The sequence below is a fragment of the Phalacrocorax aristotelis genome, chromosome 4 (assembly GCF_949628215.1).
Source record: "Phalacrocorax aristotelis chromosome 4, bGulAri2.1, whole genome shotgun sequence".
Taxonomy (NCBI): Eukaryota; Metazoa; Chordata; class Aves; order Suliformes; family Phalacrocoracidae; genus Phalacrocorax; species Phalacrocorax aristotelis.
Genome location: NC_134279.1, coordinates 48,630,834 through 48,651,426, shown reverse-complemented (window position 1 = coordinate 48,651,426; position 20,593 = coordinate 48,630,834).

Here is a 20,593-nt window from a genome sequence, read left to right as displayed (position 1 = left end):
GTTTTTCATTTGGAATTGGAATAAACACAACAGGCATTTGAATCCAATTGATGGCTCTTTTAGGCCCATCATCAATAGTGCCATTATGTAGCCCACACTCTTTGCAAGTAAGAGGCAGTGAAAGTTCAGAAAACATTTACAGAGATGAACAATAAGAAAGGTCTATCACAACTGCTATTAAAACCATTGATTTTACAATCTTAGATTAAAATCTGAGGACTAAATCCCAAGGCCAGTGCATTAGTTCATTACTAAATTCATCTGCATATCCTGAGAAACATCTGTTGCTATTCAAAGATTAAGATTGTGAAAGCTTTTATCTATAAATAAAGCATGGAACAACATCTTTCAATTGCTTCTCCTAACCAGAACAAGGGCACAAAAAATAGAAGAGTGTGTCATATTTTAACTAGATTTAAAAAAAAATGTTCAACAGCCAATTCACATTTCCAATTTGATTTAATTTCTAAGGCAAGTTTTATGTAAGTATTGGAAATATAACTATTTCAGAAAGCAATTATATCTATGAAAAGCTGAAATCCAAGAAAATATTCTATAAACAAAATGTGAAGCATTGGGCCTGATTCAAAGTATTGAAATTAGACACTATTACTTTTTTTTCCCCCTATATTGCACAAAAAGCATTCCCTGGGGCCAGTTTCTTTTTGCCTACTGCTTAATGCTTTGAACTTAAAAAAATGTGTTTGGAAACATTTGTTTGAAAATACAGATAGGCATTTGCACACAAATTATATGATCCCATGCATTGTAATAGCTCTGCTGTTCTCCATTAGCCATACTGGTAAGGGGATTTAATTACCTTATGCCCCAGTCACTTGGTTATAATTCTCACCCAGTGGGGAATTTAACAGAAGAGTAGTATGACATTCAGACTGATATGAATTAGGGATCATCAAAACTGCAGAACAATGTTAAAGTATGAGACACCACTATGTTCAGCACAATCAAAACAGCATGCCTGTAACACTGGAAACTGGTTATCAGTTGGGTTTCTACATTCTCAAGGATCAGGGGGTAGTTGACAATAATATAAATGTGCATAGAAGGCAAAAAAAAATCTACCGGTGTGTTGTACATCTGTGCAAACAATGGAAAATGATATAGAAATTACACGCTTAAAATATGGGTCATTTCTGTGGTAATGAGATATCACCCCAGGCAGAGAGAAACCTAGGAAGCATAAGGACCAGGGATCAGAATGGAAAAATCCCATCTAAGACTGCCATCTTGCCCCACAGCAGGCTGCAATGGCTGAATTCTGACCTAATTTTGCAGTAGTAAGAATTTATCATTCACTGATAGTAACACAGGGAAGATGCAAGGTGACTCAACAATGAAAGACACCACAGAGACTATTTAAATGTGTCTAATGAATTGTTAATATCTAATTGAAACTTTGTATCGTGCAACCGATTGCTGATCATTGTTACTCTAAAAAGATATTGAGAGCTAGAAGGATTCTGCAAGAAATGATTTTACACTCTGCAGAGAATCCTGCCAAGCAACACAGCCAAGTAAAACTGAGCGTGACTGTCCCTAGCCTTGACACCTGCTTCCTGCTTTTACAGACTTCTACTTTACATCCAGACTCAAAAATAGCCTAGATGAGGAAGATCTGCAGAACATCTGCCCATGCCACTGTCACAGACCACAAACCACTAAGTGCAATGAACTTAACATTTGCAGTACTAATTCAAAAAGAAACAGAATATCACACAGGAAAAGTACAGAAGTGAGAACATTTCCAATGATAGTTTCCTGCAATAAGAAAACTTGTTAGGGGACTATCTATAACCTATACAGGGCAAAGAAGGGCAAAAAAAGCCAATCTTAACAGTTTAACTTGGAGCACATGAAAGGTACGCCCCAGTCTGATACCTGAAAGCACTCGATGTGATGAAAGCAGTGCATCCTGTCTGAACACCAGGAGCAACAAATCTACAATGCTCCAAGAGAGAGTTTTAACTGAATGTTAGGGCTTTTTCCTAAAACATTCCTCTCCAAAGTGAAATGAGAAGATCCCATAGTTCAGGATAAAAATGTTAAGACCCAGAAACTGAAGAAAGGAGGCCTCAGATTCCTCAGCTCTCAGTGATTGTTGAGCAGCTTTCTTTTGCATTTCTTCCAGTGAACATTAAAAGATCACTGGTAGAAACATTTGTAAGCAGAGAATTAAGTTCATGTTTATTTTAAGGATTCAGTTTCAAGTCACCTGAATACCTGTGCTGGAAACTAGTCTGTGCGGCAGTCTGTCGTGCAATCTTTGCTCAAAGCAGCTAAAGTCTTGCATACCAAATGTTTTCAACTGTTCACAAATGTGTGATACAGTATGGATCATTAAATCATGCCCCAATCTACTATAAAACCAGCCTGTTTGCAAGTGTTTAAAGATACTCTTGAAAGTAAGTCAATTGGTGAAAATCTTCCACTCAGCTGTAGTACTGGTTTCATGGGTATATCTCATATTGAAAGTTTTGGAACTATGTGAAAATGTGTTAGAAAGCATCAAATGGGACAAGACATTGACTCCTGTGTAGTATAGGCTTCTTACAGTTTACAGAAGTTACACCACATGCTTATACACATCAGATCTCAAAATTGGATGAAATCTGAATCACTGGGTTGCTTAACACAAAGAATAATGTTACTTTTTTAAAGAAATATTAATTCTGAGCTAAAACTAAAGTTGCTTTTCACTGAAGAATAACAGATTTTAGAAATATATGTAAGTATCTAGCCAAATATGCCTGTGCGTGTATTCATAGTTATTAACTTTATACTGAGATGATGTCTCTATATAGCAAGGGGGCAATCCAATTTGAAAGTTGTTCTCTGTTGATGTAAGTACCACCACTTCGCTACATAAAAGAAAAACCCAGAAAGAGTTCAGAATCTGAGAAAAAATGCAGTGGGTAAAAATTTGGCCTCATTAGGAATCCCATTTTATTACAAGTTGATACTTGCATTACTGTTTCTTCTTGATGTCACACAGACCTCAGGCAGAGCTAAAATATGACTGTAGCCTGGAACAGGGGTAACCCATTTTAGAGTTGGATTTTTTTAAGAACATGTCAGTCACTCCAAGGTCCTATAAAAATGTCAACATACACAACCACACAGTCTTAGGTCTAAACACAAAACCACTCTCCAAAAAAATTTAGGACTGAAGGGTCAGGCTGCATACCACAGGACAAAGTAACCATTTCTGTATCGAATCTTTACCAGTAACCTCAGCCAGTGCTCCATTCCCTTCAGATGCAGAAATCTATCTGTGGGTTCTCATTCTCATCTCAACAGCTTTTAACATGACTGAAAATGGAGATGTTAATATTTTCTACATTTGCATAACCATTCCTGTTTTGCTATTTCTCCAGAAAGGAAAACATAAACATTTAGCCTATTGGTTGTATCCATGCTTTCACATTATACTCGGCCTAAACTTGCCTTTAGGTTCTTCTAACTGGATCAATATAAAACAAGTGAAAACTAGCAGTCTGATATTTTCCTGGGTGTGAAGATAGCCTGAAAAACACCCTCTCAATCCACAGATTTCATTTATTTTTTTGTTAAGGCTTCCATTCTGTTTTCTGGCTATTTGGTGATGAAAGCAGGGCCACTCATTTGGAAGTCACTTAAGGAGAAACCAAAGATAAGGAGACAGAAAGCAGTAGGAAATTGTGAGAAGAGCATTAAAAAGTTCTGGGGGAAACGGCCATATTAATGTTTGAATTGCAGCCTATAAAAACAATATCACATTTGATAGAGTTAGAACTGTTGTGACTAAAAGTTGTTGCTTTGGGGGAGTCAGAAAGTCTTCAGGACAAGAAGTTCCTAAACAAATTTACGATGACGATATTTGACCTTAGAAAAGCAGATGTACAGAACCATAAAGATAAGGAACTGCAAAGCAAACACTAAACCAGAACAGATTATCCCTCAAGGCCAGTATAAAAGATTATCTCAGAACTGAGTTCGCACAAAAGCAAAAGTTAACTAGCGGACAAAGCGAGGAAAAATATATCCTTCATCCAGAGACCCCTGATGACCACCCAGAGACACCAACAGGCATGAGCGAAGGACATTTGCATATGATAATGAATTCTCAGAAATTAATGAATAAGTATCTCCTCTCTTGGAAAACTAATTAATATGTATGTAAAGCTTGTGTAAGTTATGCAACTAACCCTGTGTGGGTATGCACATTAGAAGGAGTGATCCCCTATGTGTCCAGCACTGTCATAAAGAATACCTGCTTAACAGTCGTTCAGACTGTTAAGTCCTGATTTCAGCTTTTCATGGCATCACACTGGAAAAAGTACAGGTTCACAAGCAGTGCTTCTTGGACTGTCTAGAAGCCTCTGAAGTAGCAGCATCTATCTATAGAATCATAGAATCATTAAGGATGGAAAAGACCTTTAAGATCATCATCAACTCATCACTGCCACATCACCTAAACCATGCCCCAAAGTGCCACATCTACACATCTTTTAAATACCTCCAGGGATGGTGACTCCACCACCTCTCTGGGCAGCCTGTTCCAATGCCTGACCACTCTTTCAGTAAATAAATTTTTCCTAATATCCAATCTAAACCTCCCCTGACACAGCTTGAGGCCATTTCCTCTTGTCCTATTGCTAGTAACTTGGGAGAAGAGACCAACACCCACCTCACTACAACCTCCTTTCAGGTAGTTGTAGAGAGCAATACGGTCTGCCCTCAACCTCTCCTCATAAGACTTGTGCTCCAGACCCTTCACCAACTTCATTGCCCTTTTTTGGACACGCTCCAGCAACATGTCTTGCATGCTAGAAAATTTGAGAACGTGGTAGCTTTCACCAGCCTGCAGCTCATTGCTCTTTCATAAGACAATGTAAGTACAGAAGGTAAGGGAAGTATCTCCAAAACAGATGTTTAGCCAAAACACCAGACCTACGTTCTAGTTTCCTTGGGCCCCTCCCTTTGGAATATTGCCTTTTTCTTTACCTTCACTTTTGTGCAATTTTTCTGCAATGCTGGGCTCCCATGTATGTTCTGGTTCTGTACCTATGTGAAAATGGGACTCTGGGACACTAATTGCATGCAGGATTATTGGCAGTCTAAATTTACTACATATGCTGAGTTTCTAAAGGTTTTAGCATAGGCAGTAGGAACATTTTAGTCTTTCCTCTAATAGTGGCCAATCCAATAAACAGAACAAGTCAGGAATTTCTTATTAATTGTCCAAAGATTGAGTCCACAATTATAAACCTGCCATTGTATGCATCTGTCTAGCTAATAGCTCCAACTATTTGGAAATCCAGGAATTTGGGTGAAAAATGAAAGTTTCAGTACATCTGAATAACCTTGTTAAGTTCAGCATGGATGGGTTGTCAAGCGTAATGTATAATGCATATTGGGAAAGCAAAGCACGTGTTGTGTTGTCTACAGTGACCTCACATTGACTTTCCCTTTTAATTACACCACACAGGTTAGATATTTTAAGATGTTCTTTGTGCCAGGTTGTTCCTGACCACAATGAGAAACCCTTTGTAAAATGAGGGTCACCTATCTACATAAACATGACCACAAAATTCGAATTAGCTTCTCTTCAAATGACATTCAGCACCTTTAATCTATCTGCCTAGTATCCATACCTATAATGAAAGCAGATGCATGTGTGTACAGAATCAGCCAAAGTGTCTCAAAACAGTTATTTGTATCCCCCAAACTATACAACTAAAGTAGCTACTTTGGACGTGATCTCCCTTACTAGGCTTTGTAAAAAAAAACAGTAGATACCATGCATCTCTTCTGATCTGAATTCCTTGTGTTAACACAACTGAAAAAACCCTTCAATTAAAAGCACCGAAACAAAAATGAAGTTTTCATTTGGAGAAACTATAGGAGGCAAAGACAGTAGATTTGATTATATGGTACTGCATGGCCAAATACAGAAGTACAATACTGAAAACGTTCATTGAAATGCCTTTAGCTTTTGAGACCTGTGACTATTAGTCACTGCTTTATTATGGCTAATACTTTATTTTTATATCAAGCTATTTTTATATCAAGTATTTCGAATATTTTAAACGTTTTTGCACCACATCACTTAGCAATTGACCTAATAACAGAACCATGAGAAATATTATATTTTAGGTACTTTAATTATAAGAAAGTTAGGGGAAATGTATTAAATCACCAGTTTACCTTTTCTACATAAGGCAGTAACAGTGTTTGAAAAGCATAGAATTGTTATTGATACTATCTTTTTCCCCACAATAAAGCATTTTGTAACAGAAAATATCACATTTGATTAGATTTTGAAAAAGGCAGCATCAAAGTATCAGGTTAGCAGTCGCTTATTTATCAAGCCACCAAATTTGTCAGGTTTTCTGTACATGCAAAAAGCCATCACTAGATGTCAGTGTTAACTTTCTGCAAAATACAGAGGAATCGTTTAGTTTCTATTTAAGGATAGCTACAAACCCATAAAGAAGCCCATAAAGTCCAAAGTTCCTTAAGGGAAATGTTTAACCTGAAGATTGATCCTGCAACTGGTTCAGCATTAAGGCTATTTGGCTGGCATGGCTCCATTTGTTGAATTAAATTTAGAATTACAAAGAAATTCGACGTTCATACTCTTAATAATGGAACATTTAATACACACAAGATGAATTATTTTATTCATCTGCAGCTAAAAAAAACAAGCTGACTGTGCTAATGAATCTAGTACATGTATTGTGATCACTGCTTAAGCCTGCTGCTGCTACTGAATTTACCAGAACTTTATCTGAAGAACATAAGGACTAACATATGGACATAACTACATATTAACAGCTTTGTAACAGAGTAATTTCTGCAAAATTGTGTTGCATCATTATGACAGTGATGAGACACCCGACAAACATGGCTTATTACTCCTAAGATACAAGCCTTAGCCTTCCCAAAGGCTGCCCACAAGCTATTTATCATATGGTTTCCTGGTGGCTGATTCATTAAAATTATGCAATAAACCAAAAGCTGCAGACACTTGAGGGTTTTTTTGGCAACCGGCAAAATATCTGAGAATTTCTCTCCTGATTCAGTTAAGTGTCTCTTCTGCCTGCTTACTTTGCTGACTGCCATGGGGATAAATGCCTTACTAAAACGCTTTTGACCTGTTTCTCTTTCTGAATTCTTGCGCTTCTTTGTAGCAGCAGGCAGGGCTGAACACCAAATATGAAAGTCCCCAGTGTAGGACCCCAATGTATTGGGATCTAGACTTTGAGACCCTACTCCTCAAGGCAATTTATGAAGTGGATTCACACACGGTAATAAGTTGCTTCCAATTTGCAGTATAGTTAGTGGAATATTTTTTGGACTTAGACTTCAAGAGATACCCCCATATTGAAGAGGACATGGATTGAAGGGAGCAGTGGTGAATAATTCTGGGTTAATACTTTTGTCCCAATGTCAGCAGAAGATTCACGTTACTAGTTTGATTGCAGCTGAGGGTAAGAGCAGAGTGCATTGCGAATAGTCAGTATGCAAATCAGAAGGAATTCTATCCTTGGATGTTCCCCTACAGTGTAAGCACAGGCAGGCTACTATACTACCCTTTTATTATTTTCCCTGTCCTGTAGGTGGAGGTGAAACTTTTCATTTTTAGAGAAAACTTGGGCATCTGCAGATGAAATATACTGCATATTATCAGCTGCATTTGTGCATGCAATCAGGAATCAACAGCCTAGAATCTCACTAGTTTTTCAGATCAGTTCTTCCTAAGAGATTTGTGCCACCTATATTGAAAATGAACGGACCAAGACATCTGTAGCCTTAACAGCTTCCCTAAGCAGATTATTGTATTGCTGTCTTCTCCATTCTCTCTTGCTCCATTGAAATGGCTGTTGCAGGCAGTTGGGCATTGTGTGAACTAAGTTTTAAGTCCCTTAGCACAGACAGTATCTTAATTTATATAGCACCTGACAATCTTAAACTCTGGGCATTACCACAGTGTTAGTGCTGGTTGAAAGATTAAAAAATTTCAGATTTAAGAAAAATCTGCAAAATATCCAGAGGGCAAGTCCTATAGTCCTTGAGTCCAAGAACACTTCACTGTGTACAAAAGCACTGCACTGGTTTACCTAAGTTAGAATAGTTGAATATATCTAAGCGCATAGCAAAATTGTCTGAAGCAAATGGTTCTTTGAGCTAAACTCTTTAACCTTCAAATAATTTCTGCTACCAAGGCCATTACCATAGATACTCAGGAAATAATAGGGAAGAGACAACAAATCCTTCAAGTTGCAAATAAAATCACTTCTATCAAGAAGCAACACAAAACAATGAGACAAGCAAGAAAGCTGTGAATCAGGAAAAGCAAATATATACAAAATTTTTGTGTGTTTTTCCTATGTTTTAAAACTTCTTACATGTTTAAGTTCTCATGCCTCCTGTTACAGAGATGCCTGTTCGTACATTCTCAGAGCAACTATTCAAAACCAATTTCTCTCCATCTGAAGCCATGCTCCTCACAATATTGACAAGGTCAGTGAGGTCCACAGGAAGTAATTTGCTGAGTAAGTACTAGTCATGCAATTTACAGCTGCTTGGATGAACAGTTTTAATTTACAACATATTTTTTCAAGCTGCCAACCTGTTTTAAGGAAAAACACCTGAATTAGTCTCATCAGCTTTGTTCTATCCTCTCTATAAGTAAGAACGTTACCTAGATTTTTAATGCCAGGTACAAATAAGATTGTGTTTTTATATATCCTGTGAACTAAAGTGGGAAGTAGTGCCCACTTTATGTAATTACAGCCACTTTTCCTTCCTGTCACATGTAATATGAGATGAAGAAATAAGAATTATCAGAGCTCTGCAAGCAGTTCAGGGACATAATTGAAAGAGTGATTAATGCTGCTACACAGAAAGGATCTCCTTAACCATTTGGGTACAGAATAGATCATGTTTTTTAAAAAATACCTATAGTAGACATTAGAACACTGTTCTCAGTCAGTTACCCGGCCTGTTTCATGCAAGTTTTACATCAACAACTTTAAATGTTGAAAAGATAAAAAAGAAAGGTCAAAGGACATCCAAAAAGTGATTTGTTCTCTTAAGCAAATAAAACATTGTGTGCACAATACATTCCCATACAGTGCCTGGAAACACATCACAGAAGGGTTCTCTAATAAAGTGATCATATTATTCATTAACATTTCAAAACTATTCCAGCATACAGCTCCGTGTTATGTTCTCAGCCTGCTTTGCTGCAGTTAAGAAAGAGGTCCAAGGTTCATAGGGGAGGGCTTGTAAGCAGCTCACAAACAATGTGCTTGAAATTCCTTCCTTTTGTAGCAGGAGTGCAAAACTACAGTTGAATAATTAAGCTATTGAACTAGGATTTATGCCGAAAAGACTAATTTGTAAGCTGTGCCCAAAGTGTCTGGGTTTGAAGTGATTTGCATATTTCTTCCTCTGGTATTCTAGGAATGCTATGGGAAACTTGCTACCCCAGGTCTCAGCACTAGGTTTCTCATGCATACCTTTCCAAGCTTGTCTTTGAAAGCATGAAAGTAATGAGTGCGACATGCATCAGCGTTATATTCATGTAGCTTATGAATACAGGTATTCATGAAACAGGAAGTTAACCTGAAATTTCTTACAATGTACAATGAGATTCTGTTTATCTAGGCTACATTAAAAATTAATCCTAATGATTTATGCAAGAGCATAAGGGGTCTGATAAATATAAGTAATGAAAGCCAGCCAAATGTTTATTTGCCAGGATACAAGAAGCAGACTTTGTATCTGTGAAATAGGAAATAATGATGACACTTCACAGAACGCAGGGCAGCCCTGGGCATTCCCCTGCACACACTTGTTATTCAGTACTCTGGTACAAAGCCTGCTCTTGTAGCTGGAACTGAGCAAAAATACAATTTGACTGTGACACTTCAGTATTCACATTATATTCCACATTTCATTGCATAACAAATTCATTAATTTAATCATGGGAAGTCATTAAGCTATCAACTTAAATCACTCATCCATGTGAAATTCCTTTTAAATGCTGGTGTAAGGAATGCACATAAATTACAGCAGCAGTGTTCACTTGAATCAAGTCAAATGATATTGAATGGGAAAGCTAATGCAATGCAGTGGCTATTCAGGTTCAGTAGAAGAGACAAGCAAACAAGCTAGGCACTAAAGACACTGTTAGATGTAACTAATTTTTTACTGCAACGTACACATCCATGGTACCTTCTTCAGGGTTTAACATTTTATGGTGATTTTGTTGCTTTTGACATACTTTTTTTTACAAGTACAATTGCTCACAGAATAAGCGTCTCTCGCACAGACCAAAGCAGAATCATTTGGAGGCAGAGTGGAAGGCATGCTCCATTGCCAAGGGGCAACTGAGCAGGCCTAAGGGAAAGAAGGTTCAGGACGCCGCAGGGTGTACAGCTGTATCAAAGGGGCCCTGCAGGCGTTCGGTGCTGCCTCACTGCACTGGCCTGCCAAGCCCCAGGAGCAGCAAACCTTTCTAGTAACTGTGAATGTGGTGGGGAATGCATGCAGTCATCTTTGGCAAGCCCCTGAGACGTGCTGAAAAGAGACTCTTGCCATCACCCCTGTTCACTATCAACCTTGTTGTGCTGTAACAAACCCTTCTACAACCACACATCATCAACAGGGATGGAACTACATATATTTAACTTCAAAGCATAGCATCTTTAAGATAGTCCACTGTGGAAAATCATAGTAAGTCTTATACTGTACATGAGTTTAAAGGAAATGTAACCCATTAGCTTGTTAAACATGGAATTTTTTCCTCTGCATCTAAGGCACCACTTGAACATTTCCATTTTCTTGGTACTATTGGTATTTTTGCCTTTAGAATGCCTAGACAGATGCTTTCACAGAGGTTATGAGATGACATTTGCCTGCAGATGAAAGCCACATAACAGAATCAACTTCCTTCCAGCTTGTTCAGTGTTTTACAGATTTTTGTTGGACTGCAGTAGGTAGGGCTGCATTTTATTTATGTTTTTTTAAATCAAGTTTTTCCACAGGAATAGCTACTTAACCAAACTTTTCATATTTTTTCAATGGGTAACCCATTTAAAAGGATTCCAGGCCCTAGATAAGAACAGCCATCTAATTGCTTAATAGCAATGTAGCCATATTAAGTCTTCTCCATCTACTCAAGATTCCAGTGCAAATCTGCCATTGGAACACATACACGTGCTGTCAAATGCAACCTACTTCACTAGCTGGCTTTTAAACACTTAACTTTCACATTGATACTACAGATGCTCTTGCAATGAGATACAGCAAAGAATGCTTTCACTTATGACTATAGCAACTTCTGAATTTTTTGCTACTAGGCAAATAAAACACTACCCCGTACCAAGCATTTGTAAAAGGGAAAAAATAGATGCACATACACAAGAACAATTTTCAGCAGGCTTAAGTACAAATATGGCAAGTGAAAACAGAACAGTGACATTCCAACTAGTAACTCAGAGTGGAAGCACAGCCTAATCTCATGACTAACAGCTGCATAAAAACACCCAGGCTGTTCCAAAGGAAATCGTTTAAATACAACATACATCATTCCACCAGCAGCTTGGAAAGAAAACATGATTATACAAACGTTTGAGGAACCTCTTTTATAAAGTCACATGATTTTATATGCTATGTAACACAGGAAACTAATCTCTACGGTCAATCAAAACAAGGAAGAGTCCCTAGGGCATATCCAACCAGTGCATTTCTAGATGTTCAAAGCTTAGTCTGTTTGGAAGCAGTCACCCTGCATGAGAAACTGATTTTAGGGGAGGGAAATTTAAAGGTCATGTTTGGATAAATATAGCCTTTGCAGAAGCCAAAAGCCCATCATATGGGCTGGAAAGAAGTAGTCAAAGATCATTGCTTGAATGGATTTTGTCAGGATCAAGGCAAGAATCCAACAGTATGTACCATCAATGCCATCCACTTACAGCACTGCACAAATAAGGTCTCAGAAAATAAAATCTGTAAGAGGCACTTAGCACAAAACTACCAGCCCTCACATGAAACCCACATTTTCTAGGAAGCAATAGCAAATGCATGGCAAAATTAGGATGAAGCAACTGCTCACAAGTCTGTATAAACTCATTTTACATCTGTACTTACCCACAGGCTTTGATTTAAGGTTGTGGTATTTAAAGTTGGCAAGGCCATGATGTATTTTTCTGATTATCATAGTCTTGTCCAAATGTAATCCATTTTGCCAAAGCAGCCTAATGTAAATTCTAGGAAAAGCAGAGGTTTTCAATATAAGCACTTTAAGGCTGATCCTGACAAGCCAACACATTGTAAGGGAAGTGCAAAAGTCCTGCACCTCAGGAGGAATAACCCTGTGTACACAGGGCTCCATTTTGATGGGAAGTGGCAAGGCAGGGGAAAACCTGGAGGTCCTAGTGGGAAACAAGCTGAACACAAGCCAGAAATGCACCTGTGCAGCAAAAAGCCAACATCTTGGGCTGCGTTAGCAAGCAGGCTGATGGAGGCGGTTCTTTCCCTACACTCAGCACTACTGAGACCACACCTGGACCTCTGTGTACAATTCTGGGCTCCCTGGGTACAAGACAGATATAAACATACCAGAGCAAGACCAGTGGAAGTGATTAAGGGATTGAAGTGTTTTTCATATGAGACACTGAAAGCACTATGATGTTCAGCCTGGAGAAGAGAACAATGAGGGAGGATCTCTGTGTGTAGAAGTATCTGATGGGAGGGTGTAAAGAGTCCAAGCCACAGCCTTCTCCGTGGTACCCAGTGGAAGGATGAGGCAATGGGCACAAACCAAAATAAGGGTGATCAAACACTGGAACAGGTTGCTTAGAGAGGCTGTAAGTCTCCATCCTAGGGGATATTCAAAATCAGACTAGACATGGCCCATATCAGCTTGCTCTGGGTGACCCTGGTTTATGCAGGGGGTTGACTAAACTGTCTCCAGAGGTCCTTTCCTCAATCCTCAATTATTCTATGATTCTACAAAGAATCAGTGAGACTTCACCTCATCCATTTCAAAGAGGTCAGGCCAACCTACCACCTTCTTAATGGGTTTTCAGTTGGTCACATCTGAGTCTGGTGAAAGGAAAACACCAAATGTACCACTTAAAATGAAAGAAAATTTCAGGCTTCACTTTACATTATATAACATTGTATATGATACTGGAAAACGGTCATTAATAATATTGTTAGAGAGCCATGAGCCTTAACTGCAGATCTTTACACAGTGCTAATGGAAAACACCCAATGTCAGCAAGCATGCATTTGCATAGAGTTAATGTAGACTCTGCAATGCTGCAGACTAAATGGAATTGCTGCAGAGAGGCAGGCTATCTCCGTATATTCAAACTTTAGACTTTAAATGCAGTTGGTCATATTCCAGCAGGAACAAGGTATAATGGTTACTTTTAAATCAAGGGTGAACAGCTGCTCCAAAGGAGCCTGACATTTTGCTGTAACCCATTTGTACTGTACTGTTCTGGTGGCTTAGAATGAAAAATAAGTACTCCTTCCTGTACCTGTCAGAAGGTAAGAATCAGAAACATGAGCTAGAGTATGGCATTCTCTGCTTCACAGAGCTCTAAATGGACCAGGAGAGAGAATAAGTTATAGTGCTGGAATTTCATTAGCCAAAGATGTTAAAAGGAGCTAAAATGAGTGTTTCTGCTGCCTGTTCTGTCAGAAGTGCTGGGGCCAAGATTACTTTGCCTAGAACAGCTTCTGTCCATTGGACATTGCTGTGAGTACAAGTGTCTGAACTCATTAACATCCTTTGCCTTATACTATCCATCACATCAAGGACTTCCTTCTCATCAATAAAGAAATTCAAAGTATTAAATGTTTAAGAACATGCAACTTAGTATCACTAAAAGAATTGCTTTCATTTTCTTGCTTTAAATGCTTTTGTACCAGAAAAAGCTGAAGGGACAAGAAGGTTTCCTCCACTGTCATTTTTCTCATCATTTTAGCTTTCAACTAAAATACAGGGAAATTCATACTATATATAGCAATAGCAATCAAATTAGTATATGTAAATCAACACTATAGAATTTGACTCTTGAATTTTTATTAATTTTATGTAGGTAAAAATAGAAAATTAGAGAATGTTTTGATTGAAAATATAGTCAAGTAAATTATGAGCAATACCTTGAACTTTGACACTCTTCTCCATATATTTATATCCTGAATGATGCACACATGGGAAAAGTAGGACATGATCATGTGTCAGAATAAAGTTCTGTATATAGTCAAAGCCAAAAAAAAACCAACACAACTTTAGACACCTGATTCTTCAGTAGAAGTAACCACGTTTACTACAAACTTCTTACTTCCAAATGCTTTTATTCATTCTGAAAGAAGTGATAAAGTAACTCCTTCACAGGCAACCATAACATGGTGCCTTCTTGGTCAACAGAAGTTTTTTAACTGACTAGTCTACCACACAGGGCTAAGCAGCCAACATGAGCACTACAAATCTGTCATTTGTTTTTTCTTCAGTCCTAGGGCTGGGACACGTCCTGTTCCACCTTTTCTGAGCTGATATTAACCACTGACTGTACACTGGACCTGAGAATAAAAAGAGAGGAAACACAGCCTTCCTTGGGACCCTGGTCATCTAGAACTTCATGGATGCTCCATCAAATGAAGAACCTCATTTCAGATGACTGGCAGTATTGACCAGGCTGGCAGTACTTACTGAGCAGAGGAAAATTAAAACAATTTCATTTATTCAGCATCTAAAGCCTGTTGCAAGCAATGATATCACAGCCACTCAAGAAAAAGATATTGCAAGAATCCTTTACAATAAAACCTCAAAATAGGGTAGTAACAGCTCCCTACCCAACATCTTACTGTATTGTAAAGGCTTAACACAGCCTTACTGAAATCAACGGAGGTTATGCCTATTTGCATCAGCAAAGGATCTGGCTGCAACTATTTAGCGATCAACAGCAGTTCAAGTATATTCTAAGGAACCTGTTTGTTTTGCATTCTCCTGACTTTGAAAACTGTTCAGCTCATGTATAAAAACTTGCATTGTTCTGGAACATGGATCTGCTTGCAAGAGGTGACTCATTCCCTTGCTGGGGACAGCATTAAAAGTAAAGCAAACTCAACTTAAGTTAGAAAGGAAATAACAAATACACTGGCAGACTGGACTAAAAGGCTCACTAGTGTCACACTGTTAAGTCTAGAAAATTACTCTATCATTCTGCTGCCTGAGCCTAAGATTCTTTCTTTTCTTAATCTCACTTTCTGGCCATTATCCAGCTTACTTGATTCACCTATCAACTTGTAGCCTCTGTCAATCTTTAGAAAAAATAAGCCCTTTGGATGTTTTTCCCTTCTTCTTGTTGCCAAGGATTCTGTTTAAAAAGCACGCTTGCTTGACTTTCAGGAATTTGCACCAATATAGAATAGCAATGAGTTACAGCATGTTCAAGAAATGCACACACTTCCAAGCACAGAGAGAACTGATGACCAATAATGCAGCAATGGTATTATAGTGCACATATTGCACCATTTACATTTTATTTGCAAGAAGTCTTATAAATATTTAGTTGTATTGGTTTAAAACCAACCAAGATCTTAGTGAGCTTGACAAATGTTTCAGTACGTGTTATCAAGTACAATATTACAACCCAAGTGGATATGAAGAGAACGTCTGGAAAATTGACAAACTTTTGCATAAAGGCAGTGCTGCAGAGGATTTCAGGAGAAGAAATTTTTCATGCTAATCCTCACAGTAACTGGGGATGCTGTAAAACATTAACCCTCAACGTCATGTCTATTTATTTCATATTCCCAAACTTCCTATAAGCACAAGCATAAGTTAGACTTCCTATCTTTTGGGGAAAGGGGGTTTAAACCAGGAGAAATGGAGAGAGAAGCAGCCTTCCTTCAATTTTTGCATCACCCAGGACAGGAACCTGAGCCTTTCAGAGGGGGATGATCCTATGCACCACACTTGGCTAGGCTTTCTTCCCATGTCTTCTCCTGGAACTATTCTTTCTTACACAAAGCACCCCACCTGCTCCATATTTTAAATACAGGCTTCCGTGCCATGAGAAAAAATGCTGTTGCAAGGTACCAGATGAAGTTTGAAGTTTTTTTCAGTGCAGTTTCTCTAGTCACTCCAATGTGAATGATATCACCCAGGCTAAATTTCACTACCACCTGTGTGGCTTAGTGGTCCCTGCTGTCTGACTTTCAGTCTCTACATACAGCCAATAGAACATACTGGGCTCATGGATTTAGGTGAAAGGCAGCAGCAGCTTCCTTGGCCTGAAAGCTTCTTCTCATCTTCATTAGTGTAACAGTCCTTTCCCTGGCATCTATCTTTTTGTAATCTTGATTAAGAATAGTGCTTCTAGTTTATGGTCCAATTCAGACACTGATAGTCAAATGGTTTTCTATTAGGTTAGAAGCAGATTAAAAATATAGCTCAGAATAACACTCCAGTCTAAGCAGGCATTTTTTAATGTTAGTTATTTCACTGCCAGGTGTGTATGAACTCCTCACCCCAAGAGGGTGTTGTAGGTTCATTCCTTTATTGTGAACACAGTTTTAACATGATAGGAGTTCCATCAGAGCCCCCACCTTCCTGCTGAGTTTGCCATTTGTGGAAATCAGAGTCATATACCTCAGTTTGTCTCCCATCATGACAAACTATGAAGTAGGTACAGTAGACATAGTATTTTTCTGAAGCAATGTACTTACTGCACAGATCACAAAACACTCACCAGTTTCCTTTTAGTCTTGGGCAGGAAGACAAGACCAACACTCTCTCAGAATGGTAGTTGAAAATAAGCAGCTACCAGCAGAATATTGATCTGACCTGTGGCTCATTCCTTTGCCAGGCCAAGAAATTCTTGGATGGCTGGAAGCAGGGTGCAGGCCAGGTGAATTGCCTTGGCAGCCTGAGATATGGCCCACAGATTATTACATCATTATAATTGTGCAAGTGCCATGTTATTCAGGGAGTGCAAGCAAACACCTGTGCATGTATAAACCCTGGTAAAAGCTAACAAGATCTTTTACTTTTTGCTGTACTAGGAGCTTTTTTTATTTTTCTATTACCCAAACTATTTACAATAATCCAGATTTTAGCACTAAAACTCATGAGAAGTTTGCTGTCCATTACTCTTAAGGCATTTCAATTTCTCCTGCTAAAATAGCATCTACCAAACTAAAAAATGTTGTGCAAAAAAGTCCAACTTTTTTCCTGACTAAAACATATGAACATAAAGTTACTGAATTGTCATATTTCACCTGCTACTTCTATCTCTGAAGATTATTACATTTCATTCAGATTTTCATTCAAAGTGCTTGATGTCAGATCAAGTCTTGCCTAAGAAGAGTTTCAAGAGTTTCACGGAAACAGATTGCTCATGCATAAAGATATATTACAGAGTATCTCACCCTACCAGAACTTTACATACTTGCTCTAATTCTCAGGATATTAAACTACATCCAGAAGCAAGTCTTGAGAACTGTTTCATGTAGTGAAATTCATCTCACTTCTCATTGGGTAAATGGCTTTACTTTAAAATAATACAAAACACTTTGTAAAAAGTAAAAAAAAAACTTTGAAGCAACATATCGTAAAGAACACTTGTTCAGGTTTTGTTCTGTGCCAACAATCATTCTGGAAAATATTTTGAGAAAAATAAGCCCAGCTGTGCACTAGATAATAATTTAAGATATTGTTCTCAAATGGTATCATGATTTATGCCAAAGGGCATACTTCATAGAACTGAATAAGTCAAATACAGAAGCCCCATTAGGTTTTCTAAAGCAAGCAAATGAAGCTGCTAAATTGAGTTAAGATGGACAAAAGGTAAAATTATAATGAAACTCATCACAAAAAAAGAACTATAAGTGTCATATTATTCTTTAGTGGGACATTTGTGAGCCACCATTCAAGATTAAACCATCATCAACAGAAAAGGTTCATTAAGACAGGCAATTATAGCAGTGTCACCTTTATCTTTTATGGTGAGAAGGTCAGTTGTCTTCAAATACATCACCACCAGACAGTCATGTTATTAGCCTAAAACCCCCTGAACCTTGTAGCCAGGTACCACCTTTTTAGATTCACCTCAGCAAAACAAGGTACTCGAAGTGTTACGCAAATATTATGCCTGTTTGCCTTTGAAAGACAGGACAAACTCAATGTACAACTAAAGGAGTCCTGGTAAAGAAAAGGGACAGCAACATAAAGGTTAAATCAGTGTATGCTTTACTCACCTTTTTTCCCTTGTGTACTTTTAGTATCTCTCCTGTTACTGCTCACACTAGGTGGCAGTTACTAGCAAAGGCAAGAAAAGTAATCTGGAATCCTAGCCAAAGGATCCATTGCTTTCTAAACATGTAACTAAATATAATTACAGAAAAAATCTGTAGACTGTTACACATCATTGCATCCTTTCTTTCTGTTATGAAACTTACACAAAAATATTATTTAATTGCAATATAAAGATCTTTAATCAAGCACAAACGCTTGTAAGTATGGACACCAAATTTAGCCTGTTACTTGTTGATTCTATTGGCTTCTGAAATCCTGTGTGTATAAGGCACTGTACACACTGAAAGGCTATGCTAGCAAAAACTTTGTCACAGTGCAATACAATCACTCATTGCTCTTTAGGCAAGTCACTAGCTGTGGTACAAGAAGGTCAGGCTAAAATTAATACAAAATATATTTGAGGGCAATCATCCTTTTCATCCAAATGTTGCTAAAAGATTAAGCAGGACAGAACAAAGGATACTTTTTAGTTAAAATAGATGCCCAAATGCAACTTTCTATGGAAGCTGTATTACTGCATATGTGAAGAATCTCAAAGTCTACATTACCCAGCTCAGAGACGATTCTTTTAATCTCATTTGGTATCAACAAAACCAAAACAGCTTCAGAGAAAGACAAAACAGAAACTACTTTCATACAAGGCAAATAGTACCACAAGAAAAATAACATGCTGCTTTGAGAAGAAGCCTTCAAAAGATGGCACAGATTTCTAAATTGCCTCAAAGAAATTTAAAAGGTACCTTCTGCACCTTACGCTTCATCCTAGCCACAGTAAAAAGGTAAAAGCTCCTACATTTTGTGCTGGGGCAGAGAGAAAAGGGTATTTGTTACAAGTTATTGATTGCTCTTTAGGAACAGATCAAGAAGGCATCTGAGCATCTCCAATGCTACACATTTACCTCACTTCTGAACTGTCACCAGGACAGGACTGCTGATGGAAGCCGTACCTCCTTTTCATAAACTCCTCTTCACTGTAGTTCCAATTAAGTCATTCACAGACTACTATCTTCCTAACAAGCAAGGGTAGCCCCTCAACAGCTGGCTCACAGCTTTCTACCCGACTCCGTGAAACTATTAAGAGTATGATGAAGGCAACAGATTGCTTTCCTCGCCCAGAGTTTTATATCTGATAAGGAGCAGAGTGAACAATCTGTTCCCGTAAGAAAATTTCTCAGTTAAACAAAACCATTGCCTATCTTCCTACTGATTGCTGTATCATGAACAGTATCTGCAGCCACTAAAGTTGCCTGAGACGATGTGAGTGTAGGTGTACTTACAGGCCTACTCTATGAGCAAAATTACCATAGCAATTACAGCTCCCACAAGTACTACCTTAAGGCATTTAAAGAGAAACCTGGTTTTGGTGGAACAGGAATTTAGCAGTGCATGGCAACATCGCAGCAGTCCAAAGTGCACAACGCCAGGCAGAATCAAGCTTAGCACCTCACAGGACTGTTCTCTCCTTCAATGAACTGGGCCAGTATCTACAATTCAAGATCAAGATCTACAAACCCAGCATAGCTGAGTAACAACATAGCCAAGAGAAGTCTTCCAAATAGTACTGTTAAGACAAGAACACCAGAACTCATTTCATAAAAATCAGTAACAGTAGACAGATCACATCTTTACCTGTTGCCGGAGCATACATTTGTAATTATGCCTAAGAATTCTAAAAAGCCATGAAAAATAATTTAATATAAGACAACATTATCTTTTAAGGTAACTGTTATAACAGCATACACAGTATCTTTCAAAACTAATAAATCCATACAATTATGAATTGCAGCTTTCAGCATAAAGATACTTTGTAACAATTCCTCCAGCGCTAGTATTTTAAGTAGGTTTTCAGAAGGGTGGACCTATAACCTGCATCTCAGGTAAAGATTATTTAGGTGTTAAAGTGCCACAGTAATTTGCCAGAATTCCCCTTCTCTTCGTTTCAACTTTTACCCGTGACCTCTTTTCTCTAGGGCAAACAAAAACTTGGACATTAATCAGTCACCTTTGCCCTGACCATGAATATCCCAAGTATAACAGTGTGCTTGGCACAGTAAGCAGTTTTTGGAACGAAAGTAGTTTCATACCAATAAAGTTAAATTATAACCTCAATCCAAATTCTAAGAAGACCACCAGCATTAGACAGGACAAAGTCAGGCATTCCTAAACTGGGAATTACAGCCAGCCCTAGTGCACCAGTAGAGCTTTCCAGACAACAACAAGGACTTGCAGCTTCAGAGAATGAGT